Source organism: Atractosteus spatula, chromosome 13 (assembly GCF_055471065.1).
Source record: "Atractosteus spatula isolate fAtrSpa1 chromosome 13, fAtrSpa1.hap1, whole genome shotgun sequence".
NCBI lineage: Eukaryota > Metazoa > Chordata > Actinopteri > Semionotiformes > Lepisosteidae > Atractosteus > Atractosteus spatula.
The window spans coordinates 21,054,775-21,073,312 of NC_142718.1; the positions used below are offsets into that span (position 1 = coordinate 21,054,775).

Genomic DNA, 18,538 nt, shown 5'->3' on the forward strand with positions numbered 1-18,538 from the left:
TGCTTTACAATAGCTATGGGCAGGATTCTAAAAACCATCCTTATGTAGGCCAAAATGTATTCCCCAGATTTGTATGGCCAACCTTTTATCACTCTCATCAGCTAATCCTTGGAGGAAATGTTATCTGTGTTCAAAACCTGATCTTAGATCATATCTTATCTAAGCCTACCCTCCCTCAAAGAAAGTTCTAACTATTCACTCTTTTCTAGAAGCTTTTTCTAGGGCAGTTTCAAAGCTTTGATTTTTCTTATAACGAAGTACTTTTTTTCCTGCATATTTATTATATACCGTTTTATAGATATTACATTTCTCTCCATGGCTTATGCATGTGAATACTATGGTTTAGTTACAGTGCCTTCCAATTCACGCTCTTCCACTGATGTCCCATCTTGTTGACAGTCATTTTTAGTCAAACCTTAAATATTACAACTTAACACTGTTATGAGTTAACATTTCACCCCATTACTTTTATCTGATCAGAAGTTTTTCAGGTGAATTGCCTCTCAAAAAAACATTTTCCTCAACACTGACACCACTTCCTCCTCCTGATAGAACGTTATAGTTAGTTATAAGGATTAAATATTTTCTTACATAGAACTGTCAATGCTTCAGGCTGAGACTTTCTTAGTGTATTCTACAGTTATGACAGTATAAATAAATATAACATTACATTAAAGACATTAATCCATACATAGACCTTACGCACCGCTCCTACAAGAATCCATACAGCTTACCAGAACCTGTAAATTTACTTACCCCACAATCACCCTTAGCCCCTACAATTGCACAATACTCTTTCATTTTTGCACATAACCACTAATTGCACTTGCCCATAAGCCAATACTCCTTTATTGTGAACTCATTTATTTAGTAGTTTGGATGTAGGATAAAGGAACTCCTCATTTTATTACATCTGTTTTGAGGGACTCTAAATCGTCTGTTTGAAGGTATCAGTTGGCATTCTCCATGCAGAACATGCACATAATGTCACAGAGTGATGGAAGTGGGAGTAGGGTAACAGATTGGGGCAACAGTATGTTCACTTGAGTTAAGCATATAATTGCCAGTGTGTTGTTGGATATTTTTTACTCAATTGTGTCACATTTCTTCTCTTTTGTACAGTCTTCCTATATCTCTAATGCAAACAGTACAGCAGGAAACTATCATTACAGACCTGAATGACACACTGTTTGACTAGACACCCATCAATTAACACACAGTCAGAGGTGACACATGAGATATGTGGAGGTATTGAGTTAGTAGGGACTGGACCTGAAACGGAAGGACAGAGGGCAAACATAGGAGAGCAGAAAGAAAGACAAAGCACCAGGACATCTGGCAATTTGAATACAGACATGGTCCACAAGTAGGACAAAAGTTGTTAACATCTGCTTCCCTCTGTGATCACCCGCACATTTCTGCCCCTCAATCAAATCCTGGAGTTCTGGCCAGAAAGGGAATATAAACCCCACTCTCCCTGGCCAGTGCACATACAGGATTCCCACTCTCTTTTCTTCCTTTGCCATCTTTTTTGTTGTAGACAGCAGGGCATTGGAGGTATTATGGAACCTATTGCTCTGAGATTATCAAGACGATATTGTGCCAAGACAACAAATTGTTTTAAAATCAGGCACACATACTGAAGAGTTAAAGGAGAATAACAATGGATACTTATTCAGGTCTTTACATATCTGAAACTATTTTCTGATCAATCTATTATCTATTCTTTTGTGACGATCTTCACATTTTCTCTATTGATCTCCTGTCTGTACTTTGACTTGAGATGATATAGTCTGGCCTATTTGATCTATACATACTGTAGCAACAAATCCCCTAATCCTGATGGGTTCCATTGTAAGTTTAAACACATCCCCATTTGTTCCAATATTTTTCATTTGCATTTTCTTATTCCACTGACCTCCAACTTTGTATTCGAAGAGTCAAGGCTATAACAAAGACTCTCTACTATTGTAGAAAAATAGGGATCAATATGATTGTGGATCTTAACAATATAGGTAACCTTTATCTTCACCTGTATCTCTTCAATGCTGATGGTATGTTCTTGCTTAAGGCCCTGTCCCCCATTGTCTCTTTGATTATCTGTTTGGGTCAAACATAATTTACACAGCAAAGTTTTTGTCTGAATTTGGTCTCTTCGTCTGAATTTTTGCCTCAAATAATTTTATGAATTTCCACTATCCCAGTGTCCCTCCCTACTTCAAATGTCATGGAAATGACATGTTACATTTAATGTGGAGAAAGTTTCTGTTTGCAAATATTGTGAAAACAACCTTTTAATGATTTAAAGATTTTGTTCTGGGTCTAGCTTTATCACGTAGATCATTTAGATTGCTAAGGGGGCTTGAGGTTCCCTAATTGTCAGTTTTTCTGTTGGCTAATCAACATTCTCAACATTACAAATTGTTAGGAATTAGTAGTGAGGACCCTGTGGAGTAAACCAGAACGATCTCCAGAGGCATAGTCAATATAACAATCCGAGGTCCGAAAGCCGAAGGTAAACAAGCCGGTGCAAAAGTACAAATCCAACAACAGAGCCGTAAGCCGTGAGGAAGCTGACAGTCGAAACCAGAATGATAACCAAAGTACCAAAACCAAAACCAGGAGACGTAGTTGGAAAACAAACCGGGGTCAGGAAGCCAAAAATCAAGTATTAAGTTGTAGCGAAAATGAAAGTAGCTCTAGCCATGAAAAACCCTAATACTGAGCACAGGGGAGAGTGTGAAGAAGCATTAAATTACCTGGGGAAAATTGGCTAACTGGGAACCGTGCTGCAATGCGAGATGGAATGACGAGTCCTCCGGGGGCGTGGCGTAACACATATTGGTTGCATTCAGATTTCTTGGACATGGGGCTTGCTTGATGGAGACATTATCTCGTTTGTTTTCCATCTTTCTCACGCTCCTCACTTCCATTGTCCACCACATAGTTTAGTATTGTGATGAAACATCTAGAATAGGTTAGCAGTGCTACCTTAGCTCTAGACAGTGTGGACCTGACAACAAACACTTACAGGACACCCTATTCCAAGATTCAAACTCCAACAACAAGCACACATAGGTTAGCCCCTTATTTTCTTGGGGTGATGCAAAAAATGACGTTAAGGGTGGTTTCCGGTGGACCCTTAATGTGAAGCCAAATTCCCACTGCAGGAGACATTGCCTTTATTTCCTCAAAGAATCACTTGATAGACCATACCAATTCCTGAGACTGAAAGCCCCTCTGTTTTGGTGGGTCCTTACAATGTCATGTGGCTACTACAGTATACTAGTGAACTTTTAGTCCCTTTCCCACAGAATCTGGGCAGAGTTTATAACGACTCTATATTTCCAAATTTCTTTATTAATGTGCCGCATTTCTGACACCTCTGAAAATCATTTTTAAAAATATTTTATATACCTTTTACACTTTATTGCTTTGCTTGCAACAATTTTACCTGTTACGCACTAAGTATTAAATTGATTCTATATTTGAACTTAATCATAAAACAAAAGTCTGATTTCCAAAATTTACCTAATGTATTAAAAACCTGGGAACAAGCACTGGATGCTAATTTTATATACAATAACTTGGAATCTGTATAATCTTGCATACACAGTACATATGCATCTTCAAAGTTAGCAGGTTCAACCAAAGCTACTTGTCATAGCTTGTTTGTCTCTTTCACTCTATCAGCCTATAGCTTCCTTTCCACTTTGTAAAGGCTGACTTTCAGCTCTTCCTTAGAGCCCCAGTGTGCATCTTGCCTCCAACCCTTTTTACACACACCTACTGAAGAGAGCTTTTATTAGGATTACCACAGCTACCATCTATCAAAATAGAAAACAGCGGCAACTGTGTCCGCCAAGGTGAGCACGAGCTGAAAGCTTGTCATGACCACCTTCATTTATCTAAAGTTAAATTAGCCAAAAGATAATCTGGACATGGACCTAACAGGTGACAAGCGACTGCTACTCATGATTTAAGTCACATGTGTGGGACTGGTGAGATTGGTATCATTCTGGACTTGTTTTTTTTCTTCAGTATTCTGTCCCTGCCTCTTAACACCAGTCTTCTCATTGCAGTCTTTTCGACAGTTTCAGGTATATTCACCTCTCAAGGGTACAGCTAGATATCCTATCATGTACAACTCTTCTGGCCAAATCTCTCATTCTTTCACACTGGAAGCAGATTGCACCCCTCCTCTGTATAGCGGATATAATGCACTTTCTACACGACTTGGAAGTTCACTTCTGTTACCCCTTTACCTTTATTAAGGAACTAATTTGAAGAAGATGTCCTCCTCCACTCTTTTATTACTCATGGCTATTGTCATAAAGCCCAGCCTATGATGACAACAAACATATTCTTTATAGTAGTGCTAACAAATGTGCATTCATTACTATGATTTAAATGACAGTTCAGATAATCTTTTTTGCTATTTTTCTTCCTTCTTTCTTCCTTGCCTTTCTTTACTGCAATGTTTCTTGCCACAACTTGTGTGTACACATGTAAGTAAAATGTGTGTGTAAACCATCATTTGCACAACTATAGAGTTAAAAATGTGGGATTGGGTTTCTATTTTAATGTACAATGGGTCAGCTCCTGAATTTCTGGCAATGTAATAGACGTTGTATAAGCAAAAGTTAGATATTTCTATTGCCACAGCTAATTGCTTTATTATAAGTATAAAACCACATTTTTACCACTGAATGGAAAGGCAAGGGCTTTGGAGTATTGTGCTGGTAGGAAACTTCTAATCTGCTTTCAAGTTAGAAACATTTTGTTAATCTCTGTTATGGAGGTTAAATATGCTAAAGAGGATCCATTCCATATAATACCAAGAAAAGAAAAGGGGGTTTAATTCATGAAAAGTAAGATACCTTTTTATGAATTTGGAATATACTATTGAAAGCTACTGTTATGGGAAGCAGTGGTCTATCTGCAATCTACCTACCACTGATGGAACCTTTTACATGAAAAATATTTAATTCTGGAACCAAGGAACCAAGCCTTTGTCCTTTCACAAATTCAAACTTGCATTTTAAATACTAATTTAAACAGCTGTAAATCTTACCAAAGGATTAGTAGAGGTTATACCTCTTCACTTGGGATTAAAATATTTTTAAGAATTTAAGAACAGGTACAAATGAGAGGAGGCCTTTCAGGCCATCCAGCCAGTTTCATAACTTTATTTTCACTTAGTTTCTACCATTTTGAATGCTTTTTCTGAAAGAAATCTTCTTTTTCAAGAAGGAATTAAACGATAGTTATCAGTATTTGCAACCAACAAGATTTTGTATAGCTTATACTGTAAAACAGCATGTATACGTCAGCAAGATACTGTACAACATCATGTGGTTTCATATATTAGATCAATTATTTGAAAACTTGCAGAATTGAATAAGGCTAGTGTGAAGAAGAAAATGCAATCAGATCACAGTTCATTCCCAAAACTGTTGTCAGCCTTTGTAATTAGCCTTGGTATTTTTGTCACGTCCCCCAGCAACTGTAAACAACCTTTTGCTAAACCGACCACTGCTATTGGCAATTCCAGTGCACTGAAACCACACTAATTACCAAACCCTCCACTTCCCTGGATATTTAAACCCTCATTACCCTCAGGTCTGCGCTAGGTATTAGCCTCTATCTCTTGGAGCTCCTACCTCACCGTTTCTATTGAGACATTCTCTTTCGGATTGATACCCAGGTCTTAAATAGATATTTTTCCTTCGTCCCTCGACTCCGACTTCAGCCCCTCGATTTGGATATCTAGCCTTCGACCCCCTCTAACGGAAACCCTGGTCTTCGACATCCTACTGTCGTCCCTTGACTCCGACTTTAGCCCAGCGATTTGGAAAAGTAGCCAACGATCTCCTGAAACTCTCAGAACAATGCACAGGGTCCTTCCTCTACCTCGTGGACACAGCATTTGTTACAGTTTTAATCGCACACCTTTTGCACATCTGTATTTTTTAACTGCACAATGTTTTTTTTATCACTATTCTACACGGGAACATTTTATAGTACCAAAAGAGGATTAGTGGTTCAGTTTTTCTATGTTCTTCTATTCTATGTTTTTTCTTACTCAGGGAAAATGACCAGGACATGGATTAAAAGTAAAATTAACAAAGGTGCAAACATATTAAACTTAATATTTCTTTCTTGTTTCTTGAACACAATGCAACATCCAAAAATAATGGAACACTTAATTTTTCTTCCTTCCTCCAAGCAAAACATATACAAATGTTATATTGTGAGGTCAGACATCTTTTGTTTTATACAATGGTGTGAAATTCTGATTCTTACATGTTCTATGGTTACACTTAAATGCCTCATTATTTGATAGTATTTTGTTTAACAAGGGTGCTATCTGTAAGTTGAAAGGTCCAAACCTGAAAATGACACAATGGAAATGATGGATTGTAACTTTCAGGTTAACGGTTTCAGAATTGAATGGATCGTCATATGTTATGATGCTCAATTCAAATCCATCCTAATGGTGAACAAATACAAATCTGAAAAGAAGTGGTACAAAACTGCTCTTCACTGCAATTTTTATATTGATCTATTGTTACTCCTTTACACTTGGAGCCATGTTACATGGGTATTGGCACTTGCATATATTCAGATAACTCATGTAGGAGTATTAGAAATCATACAGTATCTTGTTTGGTAGGTGGGGCTTTGCTCAGTTTTGTATATGGGTTTCCTCTTCTATTCTCACTGATTATGCCACATTCAGAAACATGTTTGAAAAGAAGAGTCTGTCTCCTTTATCAAACAGAAATTGATGAGTAGATGTCTGATATCCCTACAACAAGTGGTCCAAACATTATGTACTGTAAGTGAACATTTGTGTATGAAGGTTATTAAAAGGTTATTATTCCTCTGTGGAAGATATCTTCATGTTGGAAGCCCCAAAGCACAAATTATTAAGGGAGAACAAATTCACTTTAAAATTACATTGAATTTAAACCAAGACCAATAGAAATGTAATACAGTGAGAGGCTTGCATTTGTCAAAACTGACATCAGAACAGCTGAGAGAAATAGAGAAGAATATGCACTGGGAGCTAAAACTAACACAAAGAGGTTTTTTTTCACTACTGAAAGTCTGTTAACTGTAGACAATGAAAAAGGAACAACAAGTACATGTATATTGAACAAATGTTTTCACTAAATAGAGCTCAGCATCCCTTAGGCTCCATTTGGTTTTGAATAATCTTAACTCTCTGTAGAGTTAACTAATTGGCTGGACCTGATGACCAGGTCCAGTAGTCTTTCAGGAAATAAGGAATGTGACAGGTACCCTTAACTGGGATATTTCAAATGACTCGTGTTCTCAGTGAAAAAATGCAGATGATGCATACTTTAAGAGGAAAGGCTGAACACTGAACCAGAGACTTTATGCCAATGATGTTTATATCTCTTTTTGCAAGGTTAGGAAAAAATAAAAACTACATTGGAAGATCACGTTGACTGTTAATAAATATGTCCAGTATAACAAACTTAATCCACATGGATTTAGATAGGGTTGTTTTCATGTGAAAAATGTTAGATATACAGTATTTTAATAGGCTTGAGAGTATCAATGATTACACCTGAAGAAGGCTCCACGGCCGAAACATTGTGTTTTCTTTCTTCTTTTTTTTCAGCATGGAATAAACCTTGTTCCTTTGCAGCCTAGGCATGCTGACGCAGCTACCCACCTGAACTAATTGAGTAATTGACATTCAGAGAGAGAGAGTGAGAGTCTATATGAGGAAAATAGGAAAGGCTCTGTGTGGAGGTGGCCACGCCCCTGGACTAATTGAGAGGTGTAGAAGAACGGCCAGGAAGAAAAGGGGTTCGGTGTGGGTCTAGATTTCAGGTTGGTAGGAAACAGAGTGAGAGTTTCAAAGGGAGGTTTCAGTGGCAATGGGCTGATAGAGTTAAGACGCCTTTTGGGTCACAGTGAGCTAGAGGCTGGAGAAATTACATCTTAGGCTTTTTTTTTTCTTTTAATCTAAGGTGATGTTCTTGCAGGGAAATGGCAGGGTGGTGATTGTAATTTGCTGAATGTGTTGATGGTGCAACAGAGAGACTACAAGAGGACATGATGCAAATGCTCCATGCCATTGCCACTAAAGACTTCTGTAGTTGTTTATTTATTTTTTTAGTCATGGATTTATGCACCTTGTTTCTTGCAAGGCTTATACATTTGAATTCAATGTATTTTGATAATTGGGTGTAAAATACAGTACTGAAGTCCCTGAAGTTTCCAAGGGTCAGACTGCAATCATTAGATGGCTGGAGTAAATGGATTAGGGATTGATTCAATTTGGGTATTGAGAGAAAGAGTGGGAAATTAGGAGATTTATAGAGTGATTTGTTAGAAGGGAATGTTGGCTATAATAACCTGGAGTAATTAGCAGGCCAGGTGACTAGAAATGTGATTAAGATGGTGAGTGGAACTAGAATATTGGGGTATAATTGCAAATTCTGGATTTTGTTTTTACTCTGACTGCTTTTAATCTATTTCATTGCCTTTCAGCCAGGATGTTTTTGTATACTTTGAAACACAAAGGACAGTTGGGTAATTCGTGGGTCAAATTCATCGGAACTGTTGCCTGTTATTAGTCAAGGTTAAGTCGGGTTACGTACAGTTCACCAACAAGCAGAAATATATTGTGAGAGTATCGGTCTTGACAGAGGTGGAGTGAGTCTAAGTGATCCTGTTGATTTTGGCATGGGGCTGACGGAACTATTCCCAATCTTTTTATAGCAAAGTGGCTGTTTAGGGACATTGAGCCATTGATAGTGGCAGTTGGCGGCCCCTTTTACAGGTTAGAGAATCAACCTGGATTAGAGGCTTCATTGTGGGTTTCTCCTTTATGTTTTTTTTGTAATCTTTGCTACACCACCATAGATTAAGTAGGGGAACATGTCTAATTTTAGAGAAATTAGATGACTTGTACAGTATTTTATTTTTGAGTCTAATGTGGTTTCTGTGTGTTGAAATGACTACCTGTGCCTCTTTAGATTTTATTATAACTTACATTTTTATATATAATTATATTACAGCTTCTGTTCTAGCTTTCTGCATCTATTATGGTCATTTTCTGGTTATTCCTTGACTTACCTGGGTTATGTTGATGGTGGTGGTGGGGGGGTTCAAAGTTGATCCCAAAACTAGTTTGTCTAAGAGAGGGAGTAGTTGGGGAGGATTTAGACTTTTTCAGAGATCCAGGTCTTGATTATCAGTAGATGGCATTGTCAAGGATTAGTAAATATGGTAGGAATAAATAAATCTGACCTACTTTAGATGACTACTTTGAAACAAGTGCTTCTGAGAAGGAGTACATTTAGCATTGAAATTGGGGAAGCACTTTCCTAGAAGTGTTGTGGGGGGTCTGGAACAAACTGTACAATTGTGGAATTCTGGAATATGATTCAACAAGAACTAGATGTACAGACACTAAATGTATAGAATAGCAGCATTAATTTATTATAGTTGAATCTATTGTAGCAGCATCTCTTGGGTGAATACTGCATTTCGGCGGTGAATGAAGAGGGTCCCACTCCTATGTTTAAAACTCTTTAGGATGAAAAGGGCTATATGAATGCAGGGAGTTAAAAGCTTCTAGCACCCAAATAACCAAGATGGAATGGCTGAATGTTTTTTTTCTCTTGTAACATTTCGTTACAATACAAACACTACGGTATTAAATGATGTAGCAAGTATTTATCTTTTGCCGTTTTAGTGTTTCATTTGTATTCACTTTTATACCCTGCTAAAAACTTAGAACATTCAAGCAAAAAAACGTATTGTTAAAATGCAACCTATTATATAAAATCAGTAAACATGCATAAATTAAGCTTATGCTCAGAACTAATAACCGCTATTCAAAAAAGATGTTAGTTTCTAGAAACCCGTTTAAAACAGTAACAAACGCCAATTATCTTGAGAAATAATCCTCTAAAATGTGGTATGCAAAAACGGAGGGACTTCTTATATTTTGAGAAAATTGCTTACAATGACCGCGTGATTTTGAGATAACCAAGACATAAGCAATAAACACTCAAAGAGCACATTAATAACGCTGGTTAAAGTAAAGTACACCACCTACTGCAACACTGCCTGATGTCTTCAGACACTGTAGGGATTAAGCTCCGCCTCGCACTCAAATGCTGGAGCGCGACACGTGATCCCCCTTGCCAAAATCCAGTATGGCGGAATCTGTCAGTGAGTGACTCCTTCGCTGGCGCACTCTCCAACGGGAATTAAATACATTACTTTTTTCAGACTGGAGTGACCGCCTCCCGGGGCAGGTAGGTGAGCATTGATTCAAAGTAGCGTTCTCCTCTTCAAGTGCCTCTGCTCACAGAAAGCACTGAGTGACAAGTTTGTATTAAAAAAGCAAAACAATGTGAGCCTGTGGGTAGGTATGCAGTATCGTAACTGTGTTTTGTACCGTATTTAAGTTGGTCGCACTCACGTTCAACATTTTTTTTTCTGAATCGCTACCGTTCTACCGAACATGAATGTTTGGGAGAATGGGTGGTATTTTAACGGTCGTTAATGAACATCGACCAATCTGTGTCAGGTAAGAGCCTCAGATAGTGGAAGATGGACAGAGACGCCGGCCTATAGGCGTCATGTTTGGGCGGTCTGGCGATTCATTCGCGTAATTGGCCGTCCGTCTGGCCTATGACAATACAAGTTGTGTTCCTGGTGGATCGAGAGGGCGTAACTGCTCAGATTTAATGATTGACACAGACTTTTGCCAATCAATGCTCGCAACCAAAAGGGGGGAAATCTGTAATAACCAGTCATATTAAGGATGATTTGAGTGGGCGGTTTTGAAAGTGTGCATCGGTATTTTTTTGTGAATGAGGGTAGGTTGTTTTTAATCTACTGTCCCTCCCAGATTGAAAGGATCAGGGTACAATAATATTTTTGTGCGTCTGTACAGCAACCAGGTAGTTACAATCTGGTGCACATATAATAACCTCCTTGATGTGTATCATTGTTGCTTTAAGACGTTGTTTTATGGGAAAAAAAACAGGCGTTTTAAGGTCTATTAATCATTTAGAAAGTGTCCTTATTTTCAATAAGATTATTAAATTGAAATCTTATTATGTATACAGTACAGTTTATTCGAATTCTTCACTTTCCATTGAGAATACAAGGCGTTTATCAACCGTAAAGTAAGGGGAGTTTTTACATGGAATTTGGGCTGTTTTCAGTGTACTGCTGGCTGTACTGAAATGATCACGCACCGCAAGACTGTAGTCTTAACAAAATCGTTATAGTGATGTGCACCAACAGAAAAGTATGATTTCATGAATCCCTTCATGTCTGTGGTATGCATTAGAAATGGCAGGTACCTTAACGGTAACCCATGCGAAGGACAATGTCGGCTGTCCACAGCAACTGTGGAAATCTGTAGAAAGATTCTGTAACTATGCGCATCGTAGGACGTGCCAAAACTTACAATAAGGTAGCCAGCAGCATGTTGCTGTCTCTCGGCTCTAGAATCACGTTACTGAGCACGGATCGCAGACTACAGTTTACGAATGAATGAAAGTTTGATTGATAGTCATGGGCTAAGAACACTTCAGTTCTTTGTGTTCAGCAAAATACAGTTTTTATGTGGGCGATTTGCTTAGAGATGCGCAATACATTGGTAAAGTGTATTTATACGTGACCCATGGGGATGACCCGTAACTTTATTTCGTAAACGTTGAAATGACAAGTATATTTTACATATTTTTCTCCCGACATTTCTGAAAGTAAGGAGCAAATAATATTTAATGAGCCCCTCTCATTACACAAGAGGTGCAACAGTACGCAAAAAGTCCCGTTTTCATCGACCGTCTGCAGAATAACTGTAACATCTTGAGGACAGTGTTTTGTGGTGTGGGTGTTTGGTTCGGTGTTGGCCCAGAGAAAAAACAAATATTGAGGAAATCCTAACTTTTACATATCGAGTCCTGGTCCTGGAGGGACTCTCCAGGAAAACTTCTCCAGAACAAATGTCTGCATTTTTTCTAGGTGTCTTTATTGCAGTCCCATGTCAAAAACTGAGAAAAGCCCGCTCTGTTGAACCAGGATTAAATGTGACTGTTCTTAGAAAATAGGCTTTTACAAATTACTTGTGCTCTATATACAGTAAACAGCTACTCCACTTCGTTTAAAATGTGGTTTAAATTAACCATCACCTTCCTGTCCTTTATTCTGAAAAAGATAGCTCCAACACTGAAAGTCACTTCTTTTAAGTAGAGTTCACCATGTTCAAATAAATTATGCTGTCAGAGCACTGAAAGTGTGTTAATCGATTTGCACAGTTGTCTCGGCAGGTCTTTCAACGAATGGCATGCCAACACAAAACTTTTATTTATAAAAGTCACAAGCTTGTTCTCACAGATTGGATATGCTGTTCCGATTGGATGTCGTAAAGCTGGTTTTGAAGTATAAAAAAAAACAGCCTTATGAAAGCTCGTTGCCTTTGTGCGTTGACATCCAAAGACAACCAATTACAGGTGAGAGAAGCAACGGTGTAGTCAGTGGAGAATGTCGCACCGTTTAGGAGAATTGAGCTGTGTGGTGTTTTATTGTGTGATATTGTGGCAAAGATCTCAGCTGTATAATGACTGGCTATGGATTTAACGCCAGCCTTGTTTGGAGTCCAGAGTGCTTGTTACTCATGAATTCCAGGCACCACACAAATGTTTTATATCCCTTACACAGCTTGGCACAAGGGTATGACTTTAAATAATGACTTCATTTTGGGAATAGGACTATACTAAGTGATTTACTTATTATAGTTTAGGATAACAATTGAAACCTATTTGAGGATATTGCGGATCAATTTTACTCGTTCAGGCAGATAATGAACATTTACTGCTGTTTAATAATAGACTCTAATGTCTGCTGTAGTGTGTCTCACATCCTATCAGAAGTTTGGGCTTATGCCAGTCTAGCACAGTAAACATTGGGGGGGGGGCATTTAAAACAACATTAGCAAAAAAGACAAGACACTGGAGAATAACAGGCTTTTGGTTTTAGAGTGTAATCTGTATGCTTAGAAAAACCAGGGGGGATTCTGGTTTGGCCTTTTGCTGTCTCTCTCTTTTTTTTAAATGAATTAGTATACATGTAACTCAGTTAAAAGCTGGTACGATATTGAACAATTCCTAAAGCATTTTTATACAGACTTTGTGTATTTCGTTTGCAAAGCTTAATATGTGACCTGATTTTTTTGATGTTCTTATGGAATAATTCTGATTGGATTAATCTTTAATAAAACTAAGAAAGTTGTAAAGAAAATGCAGGCAGTAAGCGTACATTACTGTAGGAGATATGGTCTGTTTAGACCTAATGACCAATTAGGTTTGCCCAATCAGCCAGTTTTAGAAACTTTATTTTTTAAAAATTAGGCTCAGACGGCCAGGTTTTTTGTTTGAGAGGGTCTGGTTTTGTTCTGAACTCTTCAGAAAAAGCCTATGAAGCTTTTATAATAAAAACAAATGAACCCAGTGATGCATAGTTTATTTTTGTAGGACTACTTCAGACTGCTTTGTGCTGATTCAGGACTTATCTTAATTCATATTATTTTGGCAACCTCAGATAACGGTTTAAAGAGCAGTTGTTTATAATGTTTTGTAATGATCACTGATCTGCCATGAGTAACACTATGGCTTGTGGGCTCAGGGACAAGGTCAAAGGATTCTGCACGTAGAAACAGGGTTTCAGAGTAACACAATGCAGGCTGTTTGTGTATACTGTACAGTAAATATTAGTATTATGACCTAAACATTTTTACATTGAATTGGCAATATGTTAAGAGATGTTGCTGTAACTGCATACTTTAAGTTGAACTGCTGTTCTGACAGGTTTAAACTTTCCACATAAATTCAAAGCCTTTATAGAGTAGACACTGTGCAGTGCTGAAATGCTTATTTCCTCTATGTTTTTGCTGAAAATAGCTTTTTTTGCTAAAGAAAGGGAATTTTTGTGACATTCTGATTTTTTTTATGATTTCATGAACATTTTAAACTGAAGTGTATAGAATGGTGCCACAAAATTGTCTACAGGATTTAGTTTTTGTGGATATAATGTTTTGGCTTAAAAGTAAATAATGCAGATTTAGAGTTATTAGTGGGCAGTATAAACGTTTTGGCCACTGTGCCTCTTGGAACTTTTTAAAAAATCATAGTCCCATACCCCAATGTTAAGTTTAATTTTTATCTGTTGGCTCATAATGTCTTATGACACTGTAAACACTGAATGTAAGTGTTAAACAATGTAAAAATGAAAAACTCTGAATTTAAGTGTACATGTTTTTAGTATAACATGTTTTTTCCTATCTTTACGTGGCATACTGGAGTGATGCATTCATTCCTAATTAAAAAAAACAACAATTAGCAAACCTTTTCAAATCCCGACTTAAGGTACTATGGTGTAGTGCCTTAATTAACTGAAGTTTGTTGGTTTAAACAAAATAGTTTCTTTTAAGTGCCACCACAAACATCAGGTGAAGGTTGAAAGCTAAAAATACATGATTGGATGTGTTTCTTTATAAATGTTTAGCAACCTGCTAAGACCTTGTTAGGTAATGCATTCCTGTGAGAATATGTCTCAATAATGTAGACATAAGTAGCATAAACATGAATCCTGTTCAATTTTAATAATGCAACGTTTGATATTTAGGTGTACTTAACATCTGTTTCAAATTATAGAAAAGGGGGCAAAATAAATGTGTGTATTTTGGATCAGTATGGGGATTTTCTACAATCGTCATGATGAACACAAAGGTTGGGGTGGTTTGGATAGTGAAGTTAAATATAAATAGTGGTTAACTTTATCTCGGCTCTTAAAGTGTTGAAAGCCTTTAGTGAAGCAAACGCAATGTTCTGCAATACAATTTTCCACATTAGCAAAGCAAAAAATGATGTTGCAGACAAAACCTTGCCAGACCTTATAACACGTTTACACAATTGTTTTTATTATTAAAGCCTGACACTGGTACTGTGACTCAAGCTTGCTAACGTAACACATGTTCTCTAACCCTTGAGAGCAGCGCAATTAAAATCACGTGACACAGATTTTCTGTTCTGATGTCCTGTTTCTGAGAATGTTGAATGTTTGATGTCTCATCCAGAAAAATAACCAATATCTTAACAACAGACGTAAGTATATTAGTTAAGGGGAAAAACAGACATGACATACAGTAGGTAAATTCATTGTGCTGATCAACATATCTGGATCAACATGGGTTCTACTGTGAAAGTGATTAGGCTAGTAGTGTTTGTGGCTATGCTTGGACGCAGTGCAAACTGTGTATAGTGATGTGTGCTCTGCATCAGGCTGCAGATGCTGTCTTGTGAGATTCTCTCTCACTCTTTCATAGAGGCTGGACAAGTGCGTCTCTCTTCAGTGGTATCTTACCATCTAGGTGGTAGTTTGTCATTCCACAAATATTCATTTGGGGTCCCGTCCAGCAATTAGCAGATCCACAGCATCACTGTTAGAATCCTCTTGATGGGAAGGATACCCTGCTTGCTGTGTTCTTTCTTGACTTTCACCAAGTTAAATCACCTGTGCTCCATCTGTTTTCACTAATGAGGTGATTTAGTGCTTCACGCTGCTGTCAGTTACTCCAGTGTATCGTGGTTAGTCATGAATGATCTCTTAAACAAGATTCTGTTTGAAGATCCTTAATTGTCTAAAATATCATACATATATAACAGGGAAACCACACTGACTTTTACTGATATTTTAATTTTCAGAAATTAGTTTTTTTGCCTCTTCCAAAAGCACAAATTGGGATGATTGTAAAAGTTTGCAGTATTTCTGAAGACCCACGTCTTCTGTCACCCTTGGCTGACCATTTTTAATTTGTTTAATTTGTACTGGTCCAGTTGTTTCTGTGCTCCATTTCGTGGCATCTCTGTGGTGGAGCATGTGCTTCTTTATGTAGGATTGAAAACTGCCCTCAATAACAATAGGTTCAGACAACCGTATCCTTAGACCTGATGACATGAGTGCTAAAACTGTAGCAATGGGCTTAAAGAGTTCCCCATCAACTGATTCCTTACCTTCCAAAACATATAAAATGAATACAGGCTGTGTCTGTGACCGACTTTTGGAGTTTTGTCCCCAGGCTTCCCCCGTGTGTGTTTTTTGTGGTAGAAGGCTGTTCAGCAAATGCTGTTTCATACAGTAGATTCCTTCTCTTTGAATTGTGATGTTCCATAATATATATTGCTGCAAATCATGGTTACAGTATGAATTACACATGGTCAATTAAATATGAAAAGTAGCCACTGTTTAACAGTTGGTATTTTAGAGATTTTAATTCCGTTGATAATTTTTATTTACTGTAGGCTTTGCCTCAGCCACATGTCATTATTGTTTTAGCCTAATTATATGTGAAGTCTGTCACTGCTGATTTTTATTTAAGACTTCCAGAAGAGCCGCTAAGCTTACATATGTACAGCTATGAGAAGGGAAATGTGCTGTTGTGATCTAATAAATTACAACAAAAGTCATATTAATGTATAAGGCTTTTGTATATCGCAGTTCTCCCATAAATTGATCTTTTAAGCCATTTGTGTTTTTAAGTTAATTGAAAAGCTTTTGTTTAAATCTGTCTTTAAATAATTAAAGACAGATTTAAATAATCCAGGCTGTCCTGTTTTGCAACGTGTTATAGCCTGTTCAAACAGTGTATCAGATTAACTTTGCACTAATCAATGTTAAAATTCAATTGCAATGTCTGCCCAATCTATGATTTTCTTTTTGGCGTTCCTTTGCTGCTCCCTTTATATGAGCTGTAAATCAGTCCTAACTATTGTTCCAGCTATACTGGAATCTAAATCTTTGATATAGGTCAGGAATGGCAACCTGTATAACATAGATCCTTTATTCCTTTATGTCCAAAGAGAGGTTATGTGTATAAGGATTGTATGCTGTTTCCTTTTAAATAGTTAACAGTTAATTACTTTGGAAAGCAATAGGCTGGAATTCAATTCATGTCTTGTCTGACCCTGAATAGCCCCCATGTAATAAAGGTGCACCTCATGGTTTTCATTTATCAGTCCCATATACATAGCGCTCTTAGTGGTTCTCTACCTCCATCTAAGCACAGTGCCCTTGATCGGTGTTATAACTGACCTACTTTGACAAGGCTGTGTCTTTGCATGAAAATGGTGAGGGAAAAAAACGAATTACACCGTAAAACCTGTACACACGTCCTCCCAAAGTTGTCATACGAATTTTGGAGCAACCTCAGTGTCTGAAGCACTGTTGGTCACACTGAAACTGTACACCTCTAAACTGTTACGATCTCAAATGGACATTTTTGAACAATAATGCCGACCTTGGGATTTGGTTAATGAAGAAAAGTAAAAACAACAGTATGGCACAAGAGAAGTAGAGTAGAAAATGGAAAGCTGACATGCTTGATTTGAAGAGTCCTCATAAATTACACACAAAAATTGAACTTCCTATTACTTTACATAAAATCCCAACTTTGAGTAGGATTGCTCAAGTGGTGGTGACCAATTTACCTGAATACCCTGAGGATAGGCTGGGATTAGCCAGCCAGGAGTGTCCTGGGTCTCAGTGACAGACCGGCCTCTAGGGCTTCCTGGGCCCTTGTGGTCTTGCAGTGCTGTGGCTGAGAGATTTGCCTCAGCTCAATAAGAGCTCACTATGGGGCTGTATAGACTGTGAGGTATAAAAAGATGACTGATTTTAAGGATGAACAGGATGGAGGAGTCTACTTCTGCCTCCTCATGTTTCCAACAGGAGTAGTTACCAGGTTGTGAGCTGAGGAGTGATAAAGATATGCAATTGGCAATTCCGAATAGTTTGGGTATATACTGTAATAAAACTAATGGGTGATTGTAAATTCAAAAGGGAAAAATAAGTATTCACTTATTAAGTATTTACTTGCCTATCTGTCCTTATCTACTCAACTATTTACTCCTGTTTTACAGTTGTACTTACTGTTGTGTTATTTTTTTTCCCTGTTGCACTATTTTCTGTCTCCCTCTTAGGAATTATCAAGTCTTCTTTTCAGCTGCTCCAGTAGCTCATTTTTTTCTGTCTTTGTGTCTTTTGTTAAACTCCTTTGCTGCTGTATCCTAACTTTTTTTATCTTAATTTCTCAATTTCCCCCCTTAAACCATCTAGGCCATATTTTCCTAGACTTCGTGCTTAATTGCTTTAAGGATTAATTCATTTTGAGCGTTTAACATTGTTTTTGAAGTTAAATCATTGTTCTTCTATTGTCTATCTTCTGTTCCTAGTTCGCAACTTGTAAATTCTGCCTAATTTATTCATAATGATTTACTAAAATTCTAAGCCACATTTTAGACTTTAGATTTATGTTTTATAAGTTTAAACAGTACATTATGTACAAACTGAGTTATTTAACTGGGTTAAATGTTATTCATTATAAATGTGAAAAAGATGGCAAAATATCAAACTTAAGGGAAGCTTTCTTTTAAGCGTAATAATTAGACTGCAAATATGACCGTAGAATAAA

General features: G+C 37.4%; 1 protein-coding gene across 3 annotated transcripts in view; it reads left to right on the forward strand.

The window, feature by feature from the left end:
- Window positions 1-10,205: 10,205 nt before the first annotated feature.
- The window catches only part of hdac4 (histone deacetylase 4), a 244,485-nt gene continuing 236,152 nt past the window's right edge, over window positions 10,206-18,538 (forward strand). For all 3 annotated transcript variants that reach the window (XM_088930368.1, XM_088930369.1, XM_088930370.1), the window contains exon 1: window positions 10,206-10,310. The gene's annotated coding sequence lies outside the window, so the exon portion shown is untranslated. The remainder of the gene's footprint in view (window positions 10,311-18,538) is intronic.